Here is a 26,481-nt window from a genome sequence, read left to right on the forward strand (position 1 = left end):
AGCATACACCCACAGTATCTGTGTCCCCCAATGAGCGTCTCGGAGAAAAGGATTTTACTGTGAGTTTATCACAAAAATCCCTGTTTTAAGCCTATTTTTTACAGAAAAATGTATTAAAAGGCTGGTTACATAGGGAATTTAGTCATAAATAAGTGAATGCTGCTGGTTTGGAGGGCATGGGGGACCCTCATACTGCCCCCCTATAGTTAACAATGTGCCCCATCATCACCTCCTATGTCCATTGGCTGTGGTTGTGTCCCTGAGGTCCCTGGACCCTAGCTGTGACCCCTAGATCCACTATCATAGGGTAGACAGCCAGGGCCAAGAGACAAAGGAGGCACAACCAGGGCCAAGGTACCTAGGGGTAGAGCTAAGATCAAGTGACCTAGGGGGCACTGCCAGGGCCAATTAACCTGGAGGTCACAGCCAGGGCTAAAGGACCTAGGGGGCACAGCCAGGGCCAATGGACACAGGAGGCACAGTAAGAGCCAAGGGACCTAGGGTACAAAGCTAGAGTCAAGGAATAACAGCCAGGGCCAAGGGACCACAGCCATGGCCAGGGGAAATAGGGGCCAGAGCCAAGGGACCTAGGAGGCACAGCCAGGTCCTAGGGACCTAGGGGGCATAGCCAGGGCACTTATGTGGCCAATGGACCTAGGGGGCACAGCTAGGGCCAAAGAATATAGGGGGCATAGCCAGGACTAAGGGGCATAGAGGGCACAGCTATGGCCAAGGAATATAGGGGGCACAGCCAGAGCACATAGGGGAACAGCCAGGGCCAATGGATATAGGAGGCACAGCCAGGGCTAAGTGACACTGGGGGCACAGTCAGGGCCAAGGGATCCAGGGGGCAATGCCAGGACTAAGGAACCTAGGGTTTCACCTAAGGCCAAGGGACCACAGCCAGGGTCAAGGGATCTAGAGGGCACAGCCAGGGCCAAGGGACCTAGGGGGCACAGCCAGGGCCAAGGCTCCACAGGGGGCACAGACAATGTCCAACGGACCAAGGGGGCACAGACAATGTCCAATGGACCTAGGGGACACATCCAGGGCCAAACCCAGGGCAAAGGGACATAGGTGGCAAAGTCAGGGCCAAGGGATATAATAGTCACAGGCAGGGCCAAGCGACATAGGGGGCAAAGCTAGGGCCAAGGAATATAGGGGTTAGTGCCAAGTGACATAGTAGACACAGCAAGGGCCAAGGCACCACTGAATTCTCCTGTGTCCCAGTGGGTCAATCTGACCCTGGCTCTGAGCATCAATTATAGGTAGGTTATTGCTAATCTGGCATTGCGATTATGATTATGTTTATCCCTTGTTTTACTGGAAACTCTGGAGCATTGGGGGTTTGGTCACTTTGAAAAGAACAGAGTATTACCATAATAATTCCAATGAATCAGTTTGTTCTCTGTAACATTTTAATGCAAAGCTTATTTTTTTAAAATAATTTACAATTTACTAGGCTTGTACACGGATTCAGGTTTGCCAAATTTTCTTTTTCTGTTTGTTTTTTCATTTTGTGATATTTGAATATGTTTTTGCAGTAATTGTTTAACAAACAAACCAACTAAAGTTTAGCAAAGTAAGTAAAAATGTTAGATCTGGTAAAACTTGATTGTTCATTTAGCGATAAAAGCCTTCTGCTGAAGTTTCTGGTAAACTATTTTTGAGCTTAATATCGATCACTTTAATAGTATGTGTGCAAGCAGCCAGAATTCAATGTGCGCAGCAGGGGTAACTAGATGCACTATGCATGCAATCCGATTGGTCCCTGCTGTGTGCAGACGCAACCTGAGGATTAGAAGATGTGTGTCTTTAATCTTTCTTTAAGCTTCATTTCCTACCATAATGATCGATTGGAGCGCAACAAATTGATACAAAAGCTTCTGGGAAGAAAATCTTTGCAGCTGTGCTTTTTATTCCACAGAACTAAAATCTTCTCAATGATGCCACTTGTAAATCACCGTTAGTTAATTTTAGAGTGATCTTTTAGAGGGAAGATTGAGGCAGTCTGAAAAAATGCAATATATTTTGAAAAGTAGATCTTCCTACTTGTCTTTTGCATAAAACATCTCTAAGGCTATGTGCACACGATGCAGATTTGCTGCGGATCCGCAGCGGATTTTTCCGCGCAGAAATGCTGCAGATCTGCACTGTGATTTACAGTACAATGTAAATCAATGGAAAAAAAAAAGCTGTGCAGATAGTGCAGAAAATTCAGTGTGGAATTGCTGTGGCTTTAAAAGAAGTGCATGTCACTTCTTTTGTGCGGTTCTGCAGCGTTTCTGGACCCCTCCATGATAGAAATCCACAGTGGCAAAAACTGCAGAAAATCCGCACAAAATCCGCATCAATTCCGCGGCAAAACCACACAAAAACCGCATAAAAACAGTGGCAAAACCGCAGCTGCGGATTCTGCCAGGAGATGCGGATTTTGTGCAGAAAATTCTGCACCACTTTTCCTACGTGTGCACGTAGCCTAAGGCTACGTGCACACGCTGCGGATTCACCCGCGGATTTGTATCTGCGGATCCGCAGGTAAAACCGCAGGTAAAATGACCTGTGGATTGGCCTGCGGTTTGACACCTGGACAATGGAATAGGTGGCAAACCGCAGCGGAATCCGCAGAAAGAATTGACATGCAAAGGCTAAACAGACAGTAGCAGGCTGATATTAATAGGCTGGGAGGGGGCTATGGATATTTGTACCCTCCAGGCTAATATCATAAGCCCTCAACTGCCCCCAAAATGATGTATCCATTAGATGTGCCAATTCTGGTCCTTAGCCTTGGCTCTTCCCGCTTGTCCTAGTGTGTTGGCAAGTGGAGGTAATGATTTTGGGGTTGAGTTTAGCCTGTGTAATGTCTGTTGACATCAAGTACAGGGGTTAGCAATGGACAGACATCAGTCAGACTCCCCTATTACTAACCACATAATCAAAAGTAATACACACACACACACACACAGAAAAGTCTTTTAATTGTAAAAATCACTCCCCGACACACTTTTACCCTCTTATTGCCATACAGAACAAAAATAATTCAAAGTGGTCCGCCGTAAATCCATCCCACACCTCACAACGATCTCCCACTCTGCTGCTTCTGGATACTGCGTTGAGTGGTGACATCAGTAATGTGACTGGTCAGCTCAATGTCCAGAACACACTGACCGGAGCATGAGAACGCTCCTGCAGTGATGAGCGGTGACGTATTTAAGGTTGTCGTCTGTCACCATAACGAGTACTGTACCTAAGCCAAGTGATGGTGCCACTTCCCCTACGTGCTTTTCAGCGGGCGTGCCTCTTTCAGTACGTAGGTGAAGTGGCACCATCGCTTGGCACTGTACTCAGTTTTAGATTTACAGCATGTATCCCACTGACTTATCGTGACTTACTGTATGTGCTTACTTATATTGTAACCCATGTATGTTTTATACCCTGCATAATGCACTCTAGCGTGTATGAATAGTCTGAAAAATCATGCACTTTACCAGCATGATTGGTTAATGGCAATTTATTAGTATTAAACTGGCTTTATTTATTCCATGCTATACTAATTGTAAACCTTTCCAACCTGTGGTGCAACAATTTTATTGGCTTCTTGCCATACAGCACCTGTCCATCTTTTGTATTCAATAAAAATTGATAGTTTTAATTTAGTTATTTGTTCGTTTTTTTCTTATATGCTCCTATAGTCCTCAATTGCGCTAAACTGTTTGTTGGTCTTATATATAGGTACCAGATAATGTTTATTTGTCAGCTTTACTAACATTTATAGACTGAGTACCATAACCAGTTGCTGTACTTTGATTTCTATAGAAATATTAGCTTGTAAAGTTTAGATTCCAGTTTTCACTAATATCAAGAGCTCACCAGTGATTCTGTACTTTTTCTTCTGCTTGTTGTTGACCAATTATAAGCAAGAGGTGTTATGCAGGGTGAATAAAGAAACACATCCTCCAGAGAATGTCAGACCGCTGAAAACGTAATGACACACAGCCTTGTTCTCCCACTGATCTCACTGCTGGCATCTAATGTGATGCAGCAGAGTTTCCATGATAACGGAACTTACCCGTTCTGATCACCTTGTCTGATTGATCCAGGACCGGAATAAAGTATTTTGGTGCCCTAGGCAAATGAAGCCAATGGCACCACCCGCCCACCCCAAAGCAAAGGAATGGATCAGAGACTAAGGTAACAGGACCCCTTGTGCACATCCCCCCTTCTACTCTGATGAGATGGCAAACTCTGAAGACCACTTCTACTATAATTGTTACCTTTTTCACAGAAAAATTTATCAATAGTAAAAATAAAAGTGATGTACTTTAGGGATGTGACTTAACAGAGAGTGTAATTTCAAAGATAGATAAAGAATCAATCATTTTTTGAGGACCATTTACACAATACAGTAAAAAAAATAGTGATATTCATCCCTGACGCCTTAAATTTTAAATGTAGAACTCAAGGATAGTTAAGGAAACTAATAAAGCGTGAAAATAATCCGGGCGACTTGGTTTCAATTAACTTGTCCAGCTCTCTGCTTATTCACTTCATCTGTACAGCCTCTCATTTTTGTTCTCCCCATCTGCACAGCCACTCATTTTTCCCCTCCTATGCACAGCCCCTCATTTTATTCCCCATCTGCACAGACCGTCATTTTATTCCCACTCCTCTGAACAACCCCTCAGTTTATTCCCCCAACAGCAAAACCCCTCAGTTTATTCCATCTACACAGCCCCTCAGTTTATTCCCCCCATCAGTACAGCCCGTTTATCCCCCCATCTGCATAGCCCCTCATTTCATTCCCCCCATGAGCACAAACCCCTCTCCTCATTTTATTCCTCTGCATCACCACAGCCCCTGCCCTCAGCTCAGTCCCTCAATCTGCACAGTCCCTCAGTTTATTGCCCCATCAACATAGCCTCTCAGCTTATTCCTATGCATCTGCAAAACCCCTCATTTTATTCCCAATTCTGCACAGCCCTTCAGTTTATTCCCCCATTTGCACAGCCTGTCAGTTTTTTTCCCATTTGCATAGACCCTCACCTAATTTTATTGTCCCACATAAGCACCACCCCTCGTCTCATTTCAATTCCTTCCATCTGCCCAGCCATTCATTTTATTCCCCCCATTAGCACAGCCCCTCCCCTCATCCTCCCCGCCCTTCCTGCACATTGGTATAAGAATTAAAAAGAAAAAAAGCTCATACTCACATAATCCAAGCTCCTGGTCCATGGTCTCATCTTTGAATTGCCGCAGTGGAAGCTGGACGCCCCCTATGAGTGCTTTCTCCAACAAGGCGCAGGCTGGAAGTGGCCTACATCTTGCTGGAGATCCTGGCTGGCGTAGCATGGAACTTTACAGCTCATCTGCTCCTGACCTGGGCAGCACACACAGCAATTGAACAAGGGGAGGGAGCAATGGCTTGGACGCAGGACAGAGAAAGGGGTGAGTGGTGTCAGTGACTGACATTGCTCACCTCTGTGCCTGTGCCCTGACCATTACTGTGTTGAATGTCTGAGGCCACAGGAACATGTTGAGCAAATTTTTTTTCAAAGTGTGGCCCCCATCGGGTAGGCATAAGGTAGCACCCTAGGCAGGTGGCTACCCTGCCTACCTCTCGTACTGGCCCTGGATGGATCTATGGACATTTGAATAGATTTTCATAATCAGATGGGGTTGGCTTCTTGCCATATACAGTGGTGCTTGAAAGTTTGTAAACAGTTCTGAGAAAAAACAGCAACAACATAACAGATTTGAAGCTATTTTATGGAAATTTATGGGTTTAAATTCCTCCAAGCAATGTGCAGGATTAATAAACAGATACAGGAAACTTTTAGATACAGTTGCTGCACAAGAGGGTCACACCAGATACTGAAAGCAATAGATCACTTACCTTTGCCCCTCACAGACATGTGATATTGAAGAATTTTCTTCATGTAAAAAAATGACCAAATGTAATATTTTTGACTCCTTTGTTTGCATTGGTTCTCTTTATCTACTTTTAAGCCATAATCATCAACATTAACAGAAATAAACACGTGAAATAGATCACTGTTTGTAATGACTCTATATAATATATGAGATTCACTTTTTGTATTGAAGAACTGAAATAAATGAACTTTTTAACATTCTACTTTAGTGGATTCTTCTGACCATTATCTACATGTTACAGTTGTGATAGAATCTCTGTTACTGGAATCTATCTTTTTCTCATGAATCTAATCTGGATTTTACCCATGCTTCCTTTAACACTGATCAATGTTTAATGGTTGTTCATCTTTGGGGACATTTTTTTCTTAAATGTTTGTATTTGGGTTTATCTTGCAATTGGATTTCATTAAAAATTCTGCATGGTCTCGCTTCCACAGACGCTTTGTTTTCCTGCACGTTCAACTTTGACATGGTCTGTGGTCCTAAGTCAGCTGAAAGGAGCTCACGAAAAGACTGATAATATAGTTAGAAACTATCAGAACTAGTGTTGAGCATTCCGATACCGCAAGTATCGGCCGATATTCACTGTATCGGAATTCCGATACGGAGTTCCAATACTTTTAGCATATCGAATACCGGAATCGGAAGTTCCCATAATGCTATGAGCCAGTTTGATTTGATTCAGCCAATGACAATCCTCAAAAGTGTGGGCACATCCTCTTAGGCATGTTAACTAATGGCATGGCTGTGATTGGCTGTTGAAATGATGTCATGATGCACTATAAAAGCCGCCGCAGCCATTTCTGGTTCACTCTGCTGTGAATTCAGTTAGGGACAGGCTGCTGTTCAAGACTCTGAGGGACAGTTAGTGATAGCGATTTTCAAAATCATATTGTGCTTTACCCAGGCTACATTCTCAATAAGTGTAGCTTTCTTTTGCCTTGCAGCAGTGTTCACATCTGTCTGCAAGGTCTGTGTGAGTGCAGCTCACGCTGTGTAGTGTGTCCTGCAGGCATGTCTGCTTGTAGGCCGCTCAGCGTGTCACTGCCTCATACATATTTTTCTTTTTTTGCTGCAAATTTTTCATTCTCCTATTAGTGTGCATCCATCCGTATCCATATACTGTGGTTGCAAACACTATAGGAGTAGACAGCGGAGCCTCTCTGCAGCCTTTCAGTGCTAGTGCCCACTTATCTGCACTGTTCACGGCTGTCTGAGAGGTCTCAGGTGTGTGAGTGCAGCTCACGCTGAGTAGTGTGTCCTGCAGCTACGTCTGGTTGTAGGCCGCTCAGCGTGCTTCACTGCCTCACACATATTTTTCTTTTATCGCAGCTCATTTTTTATTCTCCTATTAGTGTGCATCCATCCGTATCCATCTATATTGGTTGGTTGCAAACACTATATAGGAGTAGATAGAGGAGCCTTTTTTCTGGCTTGTGCCCTTCAGCTGCAGCCAGATTAGTATTACCCTATATTTTGGAGCCTCATCTTTTGCATTGTAGGTTACCTTCCTGCATTGTAATAGCTCCAAAAAGTTTGTGATACTATCGCTTTCAAATATTTGGTCACATCCTTTTAGTTTTTTTTAAAAAAAGAACAACAAAATAAAGTTCACCAAACACTACATTTGACAGTTGTGTAGGCCACATTAGCTCCTATTAAAGTGTAGTCCACACACACACTTCATAAAATTAGTGTTTCTTATACCTGTTAGCAGCTGTTCAGGAATAAGCACCCTAAGCCCCCCCTTTGTACTTTTCTGCCTATCTTTATCAGTCTACCAAGATGAAGAAGGCAGGGAGTAAGGCACGTGGGCGTGGAGTTTCAGCAGGGAGAGGACGTGGGGTTTCTGCAGGGAGAGGACGTGGGGATTCTGTGCCTGCTGCGGGCACCAGTGAGTCAGCATCCCCCAGTTTTAGCAGGCAACAGTCCTTTATGCACAGCTTTGTAGGACCTCGCCGTACCCCACTGCTGCGGGAGGAACAAATTGAAGCCGTTGTTGGATGGATGGCAGCTAACACATCGACTTCAATGACTTCCATGTCCTCTCAGGGCCAGAGCACTGAAGAGCAACCATCTGTCTCTTCACCACCTGCCAAAGTGCCCAGGCAGTCAGAGAGCCCTGGACAGGAGCCATCACAGTCTCTACTTCTGTTCTCTGAATCTGTTGGCTTGGAAAGAGGGGGCCAGCCAAGCAGCATTCAAGAATGTGAAGAAGCGGGAGTATGCAGTGATGCGCAACTTCTTTGTCCCTCTGAATCTGAAGAGGGGGGTGGGCCAGTGCCTATGGTCAGCACACCTCAGTACGCATCAGATGATGACGAGACTCAGGTGCCACTTTCTGGTGCGTACGGTGCTGGCGAGACAACCCAGGAGAAGCAGGTGTTTGAAGAGGGGAGTGTGTTATGATTGAGTCACCGTAGGAGGCAAAAACAGAAATGCTAGCTAAGTCCTGAAAACCAGAGAAGTTGGCAACTATCAGATTGCAGACCCCTAAACCTATCAACACAACTAGCAGTAGCCGTGGGGGGTTCCTACGATGACCTAGACCCCTCGATCACAGCCGGAGAGATACATAGGCCTAAAGAAGGAAAGGGGAAATCTAACTGCCCCAGAGCAGACCCCAAAGCAATAGGCAGCCCCCCACATATAATGACGGTGAAGCAAGATGAAAACACTTACACAGACAGAAAGACAGGCTGAGCAAAGACGGGGCCCAAAAACTACCTAGATAGGAACGGATAGGAAGGCTGCTGTCTGCAATCTGCCAAAACCCTATCAGAGACAAAAGCCAACAAGCTGATATAAAAATGGCCCTGAAGCAACTAAGTTTCAAAAACTAAATCAGCACTCAGGTACTTTCAGAAGACAGAGCTCACGGAACACTGCACACTCCAGCAGGGAGTGGCAGAATCCAAAAAGCAAGAAAAACAAAAACAAATCTTAGATGCAAAAGGCAAAACAGAAAACTTAGCTTTAGGAGAGCAGGAATCAGACTGGTGTCCAAGAGTCCACAGAGAAATCACCCGCAGGGCAGAAAGGGCGTAGGCTGCCTTAAATCCAGTCAGTGACTCCACTCAGCCAATCGTCTTCATTAGTCCCAGGTGCCTGATAATCAGGCTCACTACCTTCCTTCACTAGAATAGGGAGTTCACCAGGCCTCAGTGACGGAGGGGAAAATGAACTCACAACAGGAGTGTAGATGATGAGGTCCTTGACCCATCATGGCGTGAGGAACAGGAAGCTGGTGGTAGCAGCTCTGAGGAAGAGATTCCCCGAACGGCCAAAACAGGAGGGAAAGGGAGGGGGCAGACTTGGTTGCCTGTAGCCTCCACTTCGGCACCCGTTAGGAGCATTCCTCTTCCAAAAGCCAAAACGGGCGATCCCAAGACTTGCAGTGCGTGGTCCTTTTTTGACACAGTTGCAGATGACATTTGCCTTGTCAAATGCAAGCTGTGTCATCAGAAAAAGAGGGAAAAATGTCAGCAACCTCAATACCACAAATATGTGGAAACATGTGCGGACCAAGCACGAGGTGGAGTTACACAGACACACTGAAGACGTAGGCCAATGTACAGCACCACCTACCACCTCTTCATCTCGTGTTGGGGACTCTTCTTCCAGCTCACACACAGCTGGTTCGGCTTCCTCACAGGATCGCCAAGGAAGAACCTCTGGCACTTGTCCGAAGACCCAGTGACATTCCACCCACAGCACCATGTTCCCAGTCATCCTCACACTCCCAGGCCACTCTACAGCCATCGGTAGCACATGCATGGGATAAAAGGCGGCCATACTCGGCAAACCATCCCCGAGCACAGGCTCTGAATGCTGGCATTGCCAAACGACTGGCCCTTGAAATGCTCTCATTCAGGCTGGTGGAGACTGACACCTTCCGGAACTTCATGGCATTGGCAGTTCCACAATACACCGTGCCCAGCTGCTTTTATTTCAGCAGGCAAGCCGTCCCTGCCCTGCAAAAGCATGTGGAGTGAAAAATAAAACATGTGCTACTAAACGCCGTCAGTAGCAAGGTCCACCTGACCACCGATGCGTGGACCAGTAACCATGGACACGGACGATACCTTTCCCTCACTGCCCATTGGGTCAATGTTGTGAAGCCGGGTACAGATCTGGAGAGTGGCGCTGTACGTGTTCTGCCAACCCAATGGATTGCAGGAATCCAGTCTCTACACATTGACTCCTCATCCTATTCAAGTTCCTCAGAAGCAGCGCTGCAGGAGCCTGTTACGACCGATATGAGCACAGCCGTGGCCAAACGTCAACAGGCCGTACTCAAATTAATTTCTTTGGGGAATCGAAGCCACACAGCGCAGGAGCTCTGGAATGCCATCAAGCAGGAGAGCGACGTGTGGTTTGTGCCAGCGAATCTCCAGCCAGGCTTGGTGGTGTGTGACAATGGCCGAAATCTGGTGGCAGCTCTGGGCCTAGGCAACCTCACTCACATCCCATGTCTGGCACATGTGCTGAACTTGGTCGTGCAGAGCTTTCTGAGGGACTATCCGGATCTTGATGCACTGCTGCACAAGGTCCGCATTGAGTGCGCTCACTTGCGGCATTCCAGCACGGCAAGATCGCGCCTTGCTGCTCTGCAGCACCGATTACGCCTTCCGGAACATCGCATCATATGTGACCTACCCACCAGGTGGAATTCAACATTACATATGTTGGAGCGGTTGTGTGAGCAGCAGGCAGCAGTCATGGAGTACCAGCTGCATCAGGCGCAAACAAGTCGCACAGTGCGCCGGTCACACTTCAGCACCACTGAGTGGGCCTCTATGAAGGACATCTGCCTCATTTTGCATGCCTTCGATGATTCCACGCGGATGGCGAGTGCAGATGATGCACTAGTCAGCATGACTGTCCCCCTTATCTGCCTGCTTCAAAAAACACTGCAAGCACTAAGGGAGAAGGTTTTGGAAGAGGTGGAGGATGAGGAGTCACAAATGCCATCTGCTTCTGGACAGTCTGCGCTACGTGGTTCCTCACAAAGGCCTAGGCAGGGGACACTTTGCGAGGAGGATGAGGAGGAGTCAATGGAGGAGGAAGACATCTCTCCAGAGGAGGGAGGTACACAATGCTCTAGTCAGTATGTACAGCGAGGGTGGGGTGATGCAGAGCAGGCAGAGATGACGACTCAAGCAGGGGACAGCATTTCTTTGGCAGTTGGGAGTCTGCAGCACATGGTTGATTTCATGCTGCAGTGCCTGAGAAACGACCACCGCATCGCACACATTCTCAACACGGCTGATTATTGGGTGTACACCCTCCTAGATCCTCGCTACCGGAATAACTTACAAAGCCTCATACCACCGTTGAACCGGGAGCGTAAAATGCGGGAGTACCAAGACACACTGGTGCAGTCCATCATGTTCTCCATTCCACCTGACAGCAGTGCTGCTAGTGCTTTACAAGCAGCTCTGTGCGTCGAGGCAGTGGAGGAAGCTCTGCACAAAGAGGGAGCAGAGGCAGCGCCTCAGCACAAGGCAAGACCAGTATGGCCCAAATGTGGCAAAGTTTTGTGTGTCCGCCACAAATGTCTACACCATCACAGACGGCTCCAGTCAGCAGGAGGCAACGTTTCCGTCAGATGGTGACAGACTACATGTCTTGCACTGTCAGTGTACTCCCAGATGGCTTTTCCCCCTTCAAGTTTTGGGTCTCTAAGCTGGATACATGGCCAGAGCTTAGCCAGTATGCATTGGAGGTGCTGGCTTGCCCTGCTGCCAGTGTATTATCGGAACGCGTCTTTAGTGCCGCAGGTGGTGTACTAACAGACCATCACACGCGACTATCCTCCGATAACGTTGCCCGCTTACTTTTCTGAAAATGAACAAGGCCTGGATCTCGCCAGAATTTGCCAGTCCTCTTCCAGAATAAATAATTGGTTGGCAACAGTATCCAGGTCTCCTGTTGTGTTCATGTTTCTACCACCTGAACTGTAATCCCTGGGCTTCAACACAGCCAGTTGTCGCTCAGAAATGCCATCTGCACAGAGAAAAACACTAGCTCCTGTGTTAGTGGGGTTCAGTAACGCCAGCTGCTCCCCTGCTGTGTGGACGGCAAAGTCTCCTGCTCCCTCCACAATCGAACTACTACTGATTTTTAACTGTGCTCCACTTAGGCCTCTGGCTCCAACGTCTCTAGTATTTCCCCTGGCCTCCAACCCCGCCAGTTGCTGCTCTGAAGTGGCGTCTGCACAATCCACACTTGTTCCTGTGTTACTGGGGCTCAGTCACGTCAGTTGATCCCCTGATCATTACTAGTAGTGGAAATGTGGACAGAGCAGGAGACATTGCCGGACACACATCAGGGGATCAACTGACGTGACTGAGCCACCGTAACACAGGAACAAGTGTGGATTGTGCAGACGCCACTTCAGAGCAGTAACTGGCGGGGTTGGAGGCCAGGGGAAATACTAGAGACAGTGGAGCCACAGGCCATAGTGGAGCACGGTTACAATCAGTAGTAGTCTACAGCCTATATAAAACTTGCTGCAAGTTGGCCTCCGCCTGCTGCATGATTGATCCTGGGCTCCAACAACGCCAGTTGGTGTTCAGAAGTGCCGTCTTCACAGAGAAAAACACACTAGCTCCTGTGTTAGTGGGGTTCAGTAATGTCAGCTGTTCCCCTGCTGTGTGGACGGCAATGTCTCCTGCTGCCTCCACATTCAAAAAACAGCAGGCCTCAGCCTGCTCCATGCTTGATCCTGAGCTCCAACAACGCCAGTTGGTGTTCAGAAGTGCCGTCTTCACAGAGATAAACACACTAGCTCCTGTGTTAGTGGGGTTCAGTAACGTCAGCTGTTCCCCTGCTGTGTGGACAGCAATGTCTCCTGCTGCCTCCACATTCAAAAAACAGCAGGCCTCAGCCTGCTCCATGCTTGATCCTGGGCTCCAACAACGCCAGTTGGTGTTCAGAAGTGCCGTCTTCACAGAGAAAAACACACCAGCTCCTGTGTTAGTGGGGTTCAGTAACGTCAGCTGTTCCCCTGCTGTGTGGACTGCAATGTCTCCTGCTGCCTCCACATTCAAAAAACAGCAGGCCTCAGCCTGCTCCATGCGTGATCCTGGGCTCCAACAACGCCAGTTGGTGTTCAGAAGTGCCGTCTTCACAGAGAAAAACACACTAGCTCCTGTGTTAGTGGGGTTCAGTAACGCCAGCTGCTCCCCTGCTGTGTGGACGACAAAGTCTCTTGCTGCCTACACAGTCACACTTGTTGTGAGTTCATTTTCCCCTTGGTCACTGAGGTCTGGTGAACTCCCTATTCTGGTAAAGGAAGGTAATGAGCCTGATTATCAGGCACCTGAGCCTAATGAGGATGACTGGCTGAGTGGAGTCACGGACTGGATATAAGGCTGCCGACGCCCTTCTGCCCTGCGGGTGATTTCTCTGTGGACTTCTAGGACACCAGTCTGATTCCTGCTCCTCTAAAGCTAAGTTTTCTGCTTTGCCTGTTAGCATTTGTTTTATTTTTGTTTTCCTTGCTTTTCTGGATTCTGCCATTCCCTGCTGGGGTGAGCTGAATCTCCTTTTGCCGGTTGCTCTGTCTTCAGAATATTCCTGAGTACTGACATAGCTTTTTTGAAGCCTAGCGTCTTCAGGGCCTTTTACACTGTCAGTCTGTTGGCTCTTATTTTCATAGGGTTTTTCACGGATTGCAGACAGCAGCCTTCCTGTCCTTTCCTATCTAGTTAGCTTGGGCCCCGTCTTTGCTCAGTCTATCTTTCTGTCTGTGTTAGTGTTTTCATCTTGCTTCACCGTCATTATATGTTGGGGGCTGCCTTTTGCTTTGGGGTCTGCTCTGGGGCAGTTTAGATTTCCCCTTTCTTTCTATAGGCCTATTTAATTCTTCGGCTGTGATCGAGGGGTCTAGGGTATCGTAGGAACCCCCCACGGCTACTGTTAGTTGTTGTGGATAGGATCAGGGGTCTGCAATCCGATAGCTGCCAACCTCTCTGGTTTTCTGGACTTAGCTAGCATTTCTGTTTTTGCCTCCTACGGTGACTCAATCATAACAGAATCACCCGCCATACCGCAGATCCTAGGGTACTCAATAGCAGGAAAGAATTGTTCTTAAAAAAAAAAAAGTGTGTATATTCTTTCCTCTATATCTCTGAGGCCGCCGTAGGGGGAATTTTTTTTTCTCTCAATGGAGATAAAGCAATTGTCTGATCGTGTGGAGCAGCTCGCTGCGGAAGTGCGGGGAATTTCCGCCTACCTTGCTCATTCGCATGCTGTTGAACCAAAGATCCCTACACCTGATGTATTTTTTGGGGATCGATCTAAATTTTTGAGTTTCAAAAATAATTGTAAATTATTTTTTGCCTTGAAGCCTAACAGGGAGCTCCGTGCAGCAGGTTAAAATTGTCATCTCTTTGCTGCGTGGCGATCCCCAGGATTGGGCGTTTTCTTTGAAACCAGATGATCCTGTTCTGACTAATGTGAACGCATTCTTTCAAGCTTTGGGGTTGTTGTATGATGAACCTAATGCTATTGATCAGGCTGAAAAGACCCTGTTGGCATTGAACCAGGATCGAGATTTTGCAGAGTTGTATTGTCAAAAGTTCCGAAAGTGGGCGGTCCTTACTACCTGGAATGATAATGCCTTGGCTGCTCTCTTTCGGAAGGGTTTGTCAGAAGCCGTAAAAGATACTATGGTGGGATTTCCTGTTCCCCCTGGTCTGGACGATTCTATGTCATTAGCCATTCAGGTTGATCGGCGTTTACGTGAACGCAGGATTGCACGAGAGGTGTTGCCACCGGTTGAATAGACGTCTGAACCTATGCAATGTGATAGAGTTTTGTCTAAGACGCAACGTCAGGAGTTCAGAAGGCGTAATAAGCTGTGTTTTTTCTGTGGAGATGCCTCGCATATTATTTCTGTTTGCCCTAAACGAGAGAAACGCTTTGCACACACGTTTTCTGTTGGTGGTGTTCAACCTAAGTTTCCTCTGGCAATTACTCTGATCTGCTCCCTGTCCACATTTTCTACCAAGGCTTTTATGGATTCGGGAGCAGCGCTAAACCTAATGGACTTGGATTTTGCTAAACGTTGTGGATTTCCGATGACACCTCTGCAGACGCCTATCCCTTTGAGGGGGATTGATGCTACTCCTTTGGCTAAAAATAAACCTCAGTTTTGGACCCAGGTGGTCATGCAGGTCGCCCCAGACCATCAAGAAAATTGCAGATTTTTGGTGTTGCATGGTCTGCATGATGCCGTTGTTCTGGGGTTTCCCTGGTTGCAAATTCATAATCCAGTTTTGGATTGGAAATCTGTGTCTGTGGTGAGTTGGGGTTGTTGGTGTGCCTTTAGTGAGGCTCCGGTTTTTTCCACCTCTCCTCAGTCGCATGATGTTCCTGACTATTTGGCGGACTTTTATGATGTATTTAGTGAGAATGAGTCTGCGTCCTTGCCTCCTCATAGGAGTTATGACTGTGCAATTGAACTAAGCCCGGGGTGTAAATTTCCCAAGGGTCGGCTCTTCAATTTATCTGTACCCGAGCACGAGGCTATGCGGTCCTATATTAAGGAGGCGTTGGAGAAGGGTCATATTAGACCATCCTCTTCACCCTTAGGTGCCGTTTTTTTTTTTTGTGGCCAAAAAGGATGGTTCTTTAAGGCCTTGTATTGATTATCGTGCCCTCAATAAAATTACTATTAAATATCAGTATCCGTTACCCCTGATTTCGGATCTATTCTCTAGAGTTAGAGGTGCTTGCTGGTTTACCAAGCTTGACCTCAGGGGGGCGTATAATCTTATCCGCATTAAGCAGGGGGATGAATGGAAGACGGCGTTTAATACTCCGGAGGGACATTTTGAGTACCTGGTGATGCCTTTTGGGCTCACTAATGCCCCTTCTGTCTTCCAGTGCTTCATGAACGATATTTTCCGAGACTTTGTCGATAAATTTTTGATTATCTATCTCGATGATATTTTGATCTTCTCCAAGGATTGGGATTCTCATGTGGAACATATTCGGACTGTGTTCTGGATCTTGAGGGAGAATTCCCTGTATGTCAAAGGATCAAAATGCCTTTTTGGAGTACAGAGGATTTCATTTTTGGGATTTATTTTGTCTCCGTCAACTATTGAAATGGACCCGGCCAAGGTACAGGCCATTTATGATTGGGTTCAGCCCACTTCTTTGAAGGCCCTCCAGAAGTTTTTGGGTTTTGCTAATTTTTATTGGAAATTTATAACAAAATTTTCTAGTATTGCCAAGCCATTGACTGATCTGACTAAGAAGGGTGCTGATGTGTTGAATTGGTCTCCGGAGGCTGTTGCTTCCTTTCAGGAGCTGAAGCGAAGATTTACCTCCGCCCCGGTTTTGCGGCAACCTGATGTCTCACTCCCGTTCCAGGTAGAGGTGGATGCTTCTGAGATTGGTGCAGGAGCTGTTTTGTCCCAAAAGGATCCTGTAACATCTAAAATGAATCCCTGTGCTTTCTTTTCCGGAAAGTTCTCTCCATCTGAACGTAACTATGATGTGGGGAATCGGGAACTGTTGGCCATGAAATGGGCATTTGAGGAGTGGAGACATTGGTTGGAGGGAGCTAAACATCAAGTTGTGGTCCTCACTGACCACAAGAATTTGATTTACCTAGTGTTGGCTAAACGCTTGAACCCTAGACAGGCTAGGTGGGCCTTGATTTTTACACGTTTTGATTTTGTGGTCTCTTTTCTTCCTGGAACTAAGAATGTCAAGGCAGACGCCCTCTCTAGGAGTTTCTTTGCTGATTCTCCTGTGGTGACCAAGCCTGCTACCATCTTAGGCGAAGGGGTAGTTCTTTCTGCCATCTCGCCCGATTTGAGACGTGCTCTGCAAGAGTTCCAGGAGGACAAACCTGAGCGTTGTCCCAGTGGAAAGTTGTATGTTCCTGACCAGTGGAAGAAGAGAGTGATGTCTGAAGTTCATTGCTCTGCATTGGCTGGTCATCCAGGTATTTTTGGTACTAGAGATCTGGTGAGTCACTCTTTTTGGTGGCCCACCTTGTCTCATGATATCAGGAATTTTGTGCAGTCCTGTGGGACTTGCTCCCGGTCTAAATCTTGTTCTCGCTCTAGTGGGTTGTTGATGCCTTTGCCGGTCCCCAGGAGACCATGGACCCATATTTCAATGGATTTCATCTCTGATATGCCAGTCTCTCAAAGAATGACTGTTATTTGGGTGATTTGTGATAGGTTCTCTAAGATGGTTCATCTTGTACCACTCCCTAAGTTGCCATCTTCCTCTGAGTTGGTGCCCCTGTTTTTGCAACAGGTGGTTCGCTTACACGGTATTCCTGAGAACATTGTATCTGACAGAGGAGTTCTGTTTGTGTCTAGATTTTGGAGGACCTTCTGTTCCAAGCTGGGAATTCAGTTGTCCTTCTCCTCTGCTTTTCACCCTCAGACCAATGGGCAGACAGAGAGAACAAACCAGACCTTGGAGTCGTATTTGAGATGTTTTATTTCCGCTGATCAGGATGATTGGGTTTCATTTTTGCCCTTGGCCAAATTTGCTTTAAATAGAGCTAGTTCTGCCACTTTGATGTCACCTTTTTTTTGTAACTTTGGGCTTCATCCTCGATTTTGTTCAGGGCAGGCGGAGCCTTCTGCCTGCCCAGGTGTTGACACTGTGGTGGAGAGAATGCACCAGATCTGGGACCAAGTGGTGGATAAGTTCTCTCTCTCCCAGGAAAAGGCCCAGCGGTTTTCCAATCGACATAGGACCATTGGTCCCCAGTTTAAGATTGCTGATATGGTGTGGTTATCATCAAAAAATATTGCTATGAAGGTGGCTTCTCCTAAGTTTAAGCCTAGATTTATTGGACCTTACAAGATTTTGGAGATTATTAATCCGGTCTCTTTTCGTTTGGCTCTTCCTGTCACATTTAAAATCCATAATGTGTTCCATAAGTCCTTGTTGAAGAGGTTTGTTGAACCAGTTGTTCCTGGGGTGGCACCTCCAGACCCTGTATTGGTTGAAGGTAACATGGAATATGAGGTAGAGAAAATACTGGATTCCCGTCTGGCTAGACGGAGACTCCAGTATTTGGTTAAGTGGAAGGGTTATGGTCAGGAGGATAATTCCTGGGTCTCTGCCTCTGATATTCATGCCAAAAGATTGGTGCGTGCCTTTCATCGGGCTCACCCTGATCGCCCTGGTGGCGTGGTTGAGGGTTCGGTGACCCCTCCTCAAGGGGGAGGTACTGTTGTGAGTTCATTTTCCCCTTCGTCACTGAGGTCTGGTTAACTCCCTATTCTGGTAAAGGAAGGTAATGAGCCTGATTATCAGGCACCTGAGCCTAATGAGGATGACTGGCTAAGTGGAGTTCCGGACTGGATATAAGGCTGCCGATGCCCTCCTGCCCTGTGGGTGATTTCTCTGTGGACTTCTAGGACACCAGTCTGATTCCTGCTCCTCTAAAGCTAAGTTTTCTGCTTTGCCTGTTAGCATTTGTTTTGTTTTTGTTTTCCTTGCTTTTCTGGATTCTGCCATTCCCTGCTGGGGTGAGCTGAATCTCCTTTTGCCGGTTGCTCTGTCTTCAGAATATTCCTGAGTACTGACATAGCTTTTTTGAAGCCTAGCGTCTTCAGGGCCTTTTTCACTGTCAGTCTGTTGGCTCTTATTTTCATAGGGTTTTTCACGGATTGCAGACAGCAGCCTTCCTGTCCTTTCCTATCTAGTTGGCTTGGGCCCCGTCTTTGCTCAGTCTATCTTTCTGTCTGTGTTAGTGTTTTCATCTTGCTTCACCGTCATTATATGTTGGGGGCTGCCTTTTGCTTTGGGTCTGCTCTGGGGCAGTTTAGATTTCCCCTTTCTTTCTTTAGACCTATTTAATTCTCCGGCTGTGATCGAGGGGTCTAGGGTATCGTAGGAACCCCCCCACGGCTACTATTAGTTGTTGTGGATAGGATCAGGGGTCTGCAATCCGATAGCTGCCAACCTCTCTGGTTTTCTGGACTTAGCTAGCATTTCTGTTTTTGCCTCCTACGGTGACTCAATCATAACACACACTACTACATATTTTTAACCGTGCTCCACTTAGGCCTCTGGCTCCACTGTTTCTAGTATTTCCCCTGGCCTCCAACCCCACCAGTTGCTGCTCAGAAGTGGCGTCTGCACAATCCACGCTTGTTCCTGTGTTACTGGGGCCCATTCACGTCAGTTGATCCCCTGATGTGTATCCGGCAATGTCTCCTGCTCTGTCCACATTCCCACTACTATTTAGTGGCAATGTGGACAGAGCAGGAGACATTGCCGGACACACATCAGGGGATCAACTGACGTGAATGGGCTCCAGTAACACAGGAACAAGTGTGGATTGTGCAGACGCCACTTCTGAGCAGCAACTGGTGGGGTTGGAGGCCAGGGGAAATACTAGAGACAGTGGAGCCAGAGGCCTAAGTGGAGCACGGTTACAATCAGTAGTAGGGTACAATCAATATAAAACTTGCTTCAAGTAGGCCTCAGCCTGCTTCATGATTGATCCTGGGCTTCAACACAGCCAGTTGTTGCTTGGAAGTGCCGTCTGCACAGAGAAAAACACATGCTTCAGTGTTAGTGGGGTTCAGTAACGCCAGCTGCTCCCCTGCTGTGTGGACGACAAAGTCTCCTGCTGCCTCCAAAATCACACTACATCTTATTAATTACTTGCTCCAAGTAGGCCTCAGCCTGCTGCATGATTGACCCTGGGCTCCAACATCGCCAGTTGCTGCTCAGAAGTGTCTTTGGCACGGGTACTCCCTCCTGCCCAGCCTGGTTCCAGCACGCCTGCTGTTTCCGAGGAGTGTCAACGTCACTTTGCCACCAATACGTTGTCCTGTCGTGTTGCGGTCGGGTTAGCCGAGTCTATGGTGCCTGCAGTTTAGGTGCTTCGTATGTGGGCTGCGGGTTCTGGTAATAAAGGCTGGTTCCGTAGTGCCAATAGGACTAGCACCCCCTGTTGGACTGTGGGTTTCGGTAACTGCGGCCTGCTCGTGGCCTTGCAACTTTGTTTATTATGGGTACCTTCTGCTACCCATCCAGGTTCCAGCACCGTCAGCTGGTTCTCGGCAGTGCCTTTGGCCGAGGTGCCTCCTTCTCGGTATCCAAGTTCCAGCAACGTCTGCTGGTTCTTGGTAGTGCTTTTTAGCACAGGTACCTCCTGCTTAGAAGCCGTGTTCCAGCACCATCAGCTGGTCCACGGTTGTGCCATTGGCTCTTGTTCCTTCTGCTGCCCCTCCAGGTTCCAGCACCAACAGCTGGTTCTCGGCAGTGCCTTTGGCCGAGGTGCCTCCTTCTCGGTATCCGAGTTCCAGCAATGTCTGCTGGTTCTTGGTAGTGCTTTTTAGCACAGGCACCTCCTGCTTAGAAACCGTGTTCCAGCACCGTCAGCTGGTCCACGGTTGTGCCATTGGCTCTTGTTCCTTCTGCTGCCACTCTGGGTTCCAGCACCGTCAGCTGGTTCTCGGTAGTTCCATTGACTCTTGGGCTGTGTGCACACGCTGCGGATTAGGTGCGGATTCATCCGCGCGGATTTTGTAAAATCCGCAGGTGAAACCGCAGGTCAAAAGACCTGCGGTTTTACCTGCGGATTGCTCTGCGGTTTTGTCCTGCGGTTTTTCATCTCCTCAATAGAGGAGATGGCAAACCGCAGGAGAATCCGCAGAAAGAATTGACATGTCAATTCTTTCTGCGGATTGAAAACCGCAGATAATCCGCGTGGAAAATTCCGCACCGTCTGCACTGCGGTTTTTGATTCCCATCCGGGTTCCAGCACCGTCAGCTGGTTCTCAGCAGTGTCTTTGGCACGGGTACTCCCTCCTGCCCAGCCTGTTTCCAGCAAGCCTGATGTTTCCGGGTAGTGTCAACGTCACTTTGCCACCAACTCGTTGTCCGGTCGTGCTGTGGTCGGGTTAGCCGAGTCTATGGTGCCTGCAGTTTAGGTGCTTCCTATGTGGGCTTTGGGTTCTGGTAATAAAGGCTGGTTCCGTAGTGCCAATAGGACAAGCACCCCTTGTAGGACTGTGGGTTTCGGTAACTGCGGCCTGCTCGCGGCCTTGCAACTTTGTTTATCATGGGTACCTTCTGCTACCCATCCGGGTTCCAGTACCGTCAGCTGGTTCTCGGCAGTGCCTTTGGCCTAGGTGCTTCCTTTTCGGTATCCGAGTTCCAGCAACGTCTGCTGGTCCTTGGTAGTGCTTTGTAGCACAGGTAACTCCTGCTTAGTAACCGTGTTCCAGCACCGTCAGCTGGTCCACGGTTGTGCCATTGGCTCTTGTTCCTTCTGCTGCCCCTCCAGGTTCCAGCACCGTCAGCTGGTCCTCGCTAGTTCCATTGGCTCTTGCAGCTTCTGCCACCCTTCTCGGTTCCAGTACTGTCAGCTGGTTCTCGGCAGTGCCTTTGGCCTAGGTGCCTCCTTCTCGGTATCCGAGTTCCAGCAACGACTGCTGGTCCTTAGTAGTGCTTTGTAGCACAGGTACCTCCTGCTTAGTAACCGTGTTCCAGCACCGTCAGCTGGTCCACGGTTGTGCCATTGGCTCTTGTTCCTTATGCTGCCCCTCCGGGTTCCAGCACCATCAGCTGGTCCTCGCTAGTTCCATTTGCTCTTGTTCCTTCTGCTAACCATCCGGGTTCCAGTACCGTCAGCTGGTTCTCAGCAGTTCCTCAGCCTTCTTGTACCTTCTGCTACTTTTCCAAGTTCTAGCTTGTGGAAATGGTTTTTGGCTCTCACTCTGGATCTCCCTGACGACGACCCTGAAGACGACGACCGAAGAAGACCAAAAAGATGACCCTGAAGAAGATGACCAAGAGGACAAAGAACATGAAGACAACCACCAAGATGCAGAACAACAAGAGACAGAAGACCAAGAAGCAGAAAAACCAAAAGCAGAAGAACATTAAGCATAAGACTAAAAATCAGAGCAAATGATATTATCTAAATTATAAGCAGAAGAAGACTAAGTAGTGTGTGGGGGTGAGTCCGTTCCTCCTCGTGGTGCCCCTGGAAAATGCCTGCTGCTGCAGGCCAAACTGAACGCGGACAAATCCTGTTGTAAATCTTTTGTGACAGGCAGAACGGAAGGTGTAATCTTCAAACTTTTATAGATAACAACTACAGGAATGCCTGTCACAAATAAGAATATGATGAAGAAGAAGAATAGGAAGAAGATGAAGAAGTAGAATATGAAGAAGAATAATAGTTGAATAAGAATAATGTATAAAAAAAAAAGAATAATAGGAAGAAGGTGAAGAAGAAGAAGATGAATAAGGTGAAGAAGAAGTTGATGAAAAAGATGCTGCTGCTGAGGATGATGAAGGAGAAAGTGTGGGAGAAGTAAAAAAGAAGGTGAAGAGCATGGAAGTAGTGAAACATACATATCTGACAAAATATAAAAGAGGTTAACATAGTCAATATCTTTGTAACTCCGAACGCCTTTAAAAAAAAAAATTTAATTCCTGCTATTCCATTTGATTGGGCTAAACCTCTATGGCTTTAATGTCTCCTACATCTCCCCCAATACATTCTACATTATTCTTAGTTGTTTTTCTTCATGTAGAATTGACCTACAAGGAAAGAAAGGGTTTTTTTAATTCCGATATTTCTGTTCCATTGACTTGAATGGGACTTCCGGGATCGGAATCGGCGATACCCGATACTTTTTGGAGATCGGCCGATTCAATCCGATCCAATATTTTACGATATCGGGTGGTATCGCTCAACACTAATCAAAACATTAAAGCAGGCTGACTGACAGATTCTTAGTTAACTCATTCTACAGCCAGAAAGAGACATTGCAGCTCAGAGGCTATTGAAGGCAAAATTTGCATTGAAACTCAAATGCAAAAAATGCATTTAATCTGACCGTTTGTTTCACATCTTTCATTAATGATAAACAACCCCCAAAATTATCTCCACTGATGGTCGGCTGAGAACACTTTGTTACAATGGTACCTGTCTCAAATGTTGTCCTTCTAAGATAATAGCTTGAAATACAGCAAAGTATTAGCAAGTCAAAGGACAACCATCCGCAGGTTACAACTGGAGAACATACCAATATCTATGGAGTATGACCTGGACCTCAGGCTACACATGTGGTTATTGTATGTCAGTCCCCTACAATAGTCTTGATTTTTATCTTGCAATCGTTTGCCCTCTGTCACGGAGACTCGTCTGCTCATCCATCTTGGCTCTTTGATAAGCACAAGCTAGAATAAAATACTTGACAGATGAGCACGTCCCAAATTACAGCAGCTTTCTGCTTATCATAATACAGTGCATTGATGACAAAGGGGCAAAAACTTGAGAAAAAACTTGTTTTATTTCATGGCCTCTGTAAATGGATAGAACTTTCATTGGATAGTGACATTGTATCATTTATACATTCAGGATTTCTTTTTTACAGGTATTCTGTCAAAGAGTCGGTAAAGAGAAGAATCACTGCAATGGAATAGATGAGGCAAGGTATACTCTCATGGTGTCAAAGCAAAGTTTAATTGTTCAGAACATTTGCTCAAATCAAGTTTTTGCCATTATGACTTAAGAAATAAAGAATGACCAACTTTTCGGACGACTCATGGGGACATTGACACAGGGATGATCTTTCACATCGTTCCCCTCTGAAAACACTGAGATGAAAAGGAAGATTAACTGTTTACAGGCCGCCAGGACAAGGACTGTCAACACTAATTATGCTGCTGAGAATCCTCGCCTATCGAGCACCAGATAGATGTGTTTCCTCACAATAGCAAGAAGCCTGACTGATTCCCCTGTCTCTTAGAATAACCATCAACACCCTGCCCTTCTAACCTCTATAGGAGCTTGGGACACACTGCAACTGACACTATATATATGACATCTTGGGGTAAAGATGCAAAAAAACTCTTTTCCTACTTTATTTAAAGCCTGTATTTCAATTTATGTACAAAGGAATTCAGAAGGAGTATAGACGTAATAATCTGCCTGTCATCTCATGTCTTTCCTTACTGTATAAGATATATATGCCCTGATTTTGCCAGAATTCGGGTGTATGTTGCTATCAGAATGTTGACACTACTCGGAGTTGCGCAAATGTTATGATTGAGTGTGACGGGGCGTGATCTTAAGGCTCACCTAATTCACGATGAGCTGTGGTGTTACTTACACCAGAAATCTTATACCAAGCAAAGACTTGGACTGGAGTAAGATTTCTGACAAGGCAACATTCCTGATTCATGGAGCGTGCTCATGAATCGGGAGCGTCTGACTATCATGCCCCCTCATCAATACTGGTGAGAAGATCGCCAGTCTTGATGAATCGGGGCCATATTCTTTTTCAGGTTGCACAGAGAAGCTACTTGAAAGAAAACAAAATTTCTGTTGTACCATAGGCCTGGGAGACCGGACTATCCTCAACGTTAGTTGGATATGAAAGTAACATTAAAGAAGTTATGTGAGATTGTTGTTTATCTGCAATAGTTATAATAGAGCTGACACTCTGCACGTGACCACTGCAGCCAATCAATGGGCCAACCACTGATGCTAATGTAGATGGCACTGCCGCAGCCTGTCAGTAATGAAGGTTGGACCTTGGGAGGTAGAGTGTAGTTGTGTTTGTTACTTTCTATGTCTGCAATCCCAATAGAAAATAAAAATTACGTTAGAAATAATTTGCCTGAAAAGGAACCTGTCTCCAAGTTTTTGCTTACCCATCTGAGAGGAGCATGATGTAGGCACAGAGACCCAGAGTCTAGCGATTTATCACCTAATCACTGTTTTCTCTGCTGCAGATCTTCCAGTTCTCTGACTGCTGAGCTCTGTATAACCCCGCCCACATCCCTGATTGGTCGCTTTCTGCTGCATTGTGCTTAGGCAGAAAACTGTAATTGGTTGTTGGAGGCCAGGTAAGATTACATGGAATACATTGCTGCAGGTTTGCTAGGGAGATGTGTTGCACTGCATGAGGCAAATGGTGGTCACACCAGATATTGACTGGTTTTCTGACTTCCCCCTGGACTCCTGCAATACTTTAAAACTGCACATTTTATTGTGGCAAGCTTAAGGCACACCTATAATAATAATTGTATTTTATATAATGGAAGCATATTCTGCAGCACTTTACAATTAAACGGCGATATATCCAGACAATAAATTCAATACAATGTAAGAGCGTTAAACAGTTACATTAGGTGTGACATAGGGAGGACACAATAGGTGAAAAGTGCTTGATATTTCAGGTCCAGCAATTGTAATAAATTGGGGTTGCCATAAAAAACTGCATGATCCGGTCATCAGCCATTGAGTATGTGGAGTCATCACATGTATGGAGGGTGTGGAGACAGATGAATAGGAGGGATCAGATTCTGAATAATGTTTAGAAGGAGGGAACAGGGAAGAGTTAGATTAGGGAGTTGGGGTTTATAGGCTTGTTTAAACAGATGTGTTTTTAAAGCACACTTTAAAACATGGGGGCTAGATATATTAGTAGGATCATTTGGGATAGTGCATTCCAGAAAACTGGTGCAGCATGAGAGAAGTCTTTGAGATGAAGGTGCAAGGTTCGGATTATGGAGGATGTTAGTTTTAGGTCAGTTTCATAAAGGAGGGCACAGGTAGGGTGATATGGAGGATGAGATTTAGGGTGGTGCAGAACTGTGGAGAGCTTTGTGGGTGAGAGATATGAGTTTATATTGTATTCTGTAGCGAATGGGCAACCAGTGTAGTGACTGGCACAAAGTGGAGGCAACAGTGAAGTGGCTGGGCAAACATATGACTCTGGCTGCCGCATTCTGGACAGATTGGGGAGGAGGAAGTTTGGTTAGAAGGAAACTGATCACTAGAGAGTTGCAGTAATCCAGATGAGAATGAATAAGAGCGACAGAAAGAGTTTTTACAGTTTTAAAGGTTAGAAAAGGTCGGATTCTGGAAATGATTTTAAGATGCAGGTAAGGCTGGTTTCACACTTGCGTTTTTTTTCGCGGTATTTTAGCGCTAAATAGCGCATGCGGTTTTTTTTCCTATACTTTGCATGGGTTGCACTTATGTGCGCATACACATGCGTTTGTACGCGTTTTTCCGCGCATGCGTTTTTTTGCGGTATGCGCTCGGGCGCACAAAATGCAACCTGTTGCATTTTTTGGTGCGTCCGACTTGCCTCAAAAAAACGCATGCGCGCGCAATGCGTTTTTTTACAGCAAGACACCCATTATAGTCTATGGGTGCGCATATGTGCGCATTGGCATGCTTATGTATGCTTTTTTTGCACATGCGTTTTTTTTGTTAACCATGGAATTTAGGGGTTTGGGTTAGAGTTAGGGTTAGTTAAGGGGGTTTAGGGTTAGGGTCAGGGTCAGGGTTAGGGTTAGGTTTAGGGTCAGGGTTAGGGTTAGTTAGGGTTTAAGGTTTGGGTTAGGGTTAAGTATGGTTTGGTTAAGGGTTAGGGTCAGGGTTAAGGTTAGGGTTAGGGTTAGGGTCAGGGTTAGGGTTAGGGTTAGGGTTAGGTTTAGGGTCAGGGTTAGGGTCAGGGTTAGGGTTAGTTAGGGTTTAGGGTTTGGGTTAGGGTTAAGTATGGTTTGGTT

The sequence above is a fragment of the Dendrobates tinctorius genome, unplaced genomic scaffold (assembly GCF_039654945.1).
Source record: "Dendrobates tinctorius isolate UK_male_01 unplaced genomic scaffold, ASM3965494v1 ptg000325l, whole genome shotgun sequence".
In the NCBI taxonomy this organism is placed as follows: Eukaryota; Metazoa; Chordata; class Amphibia; order Anura; family Dendrobatidae; genus Dendrobates; species Dendrobates tinctorius.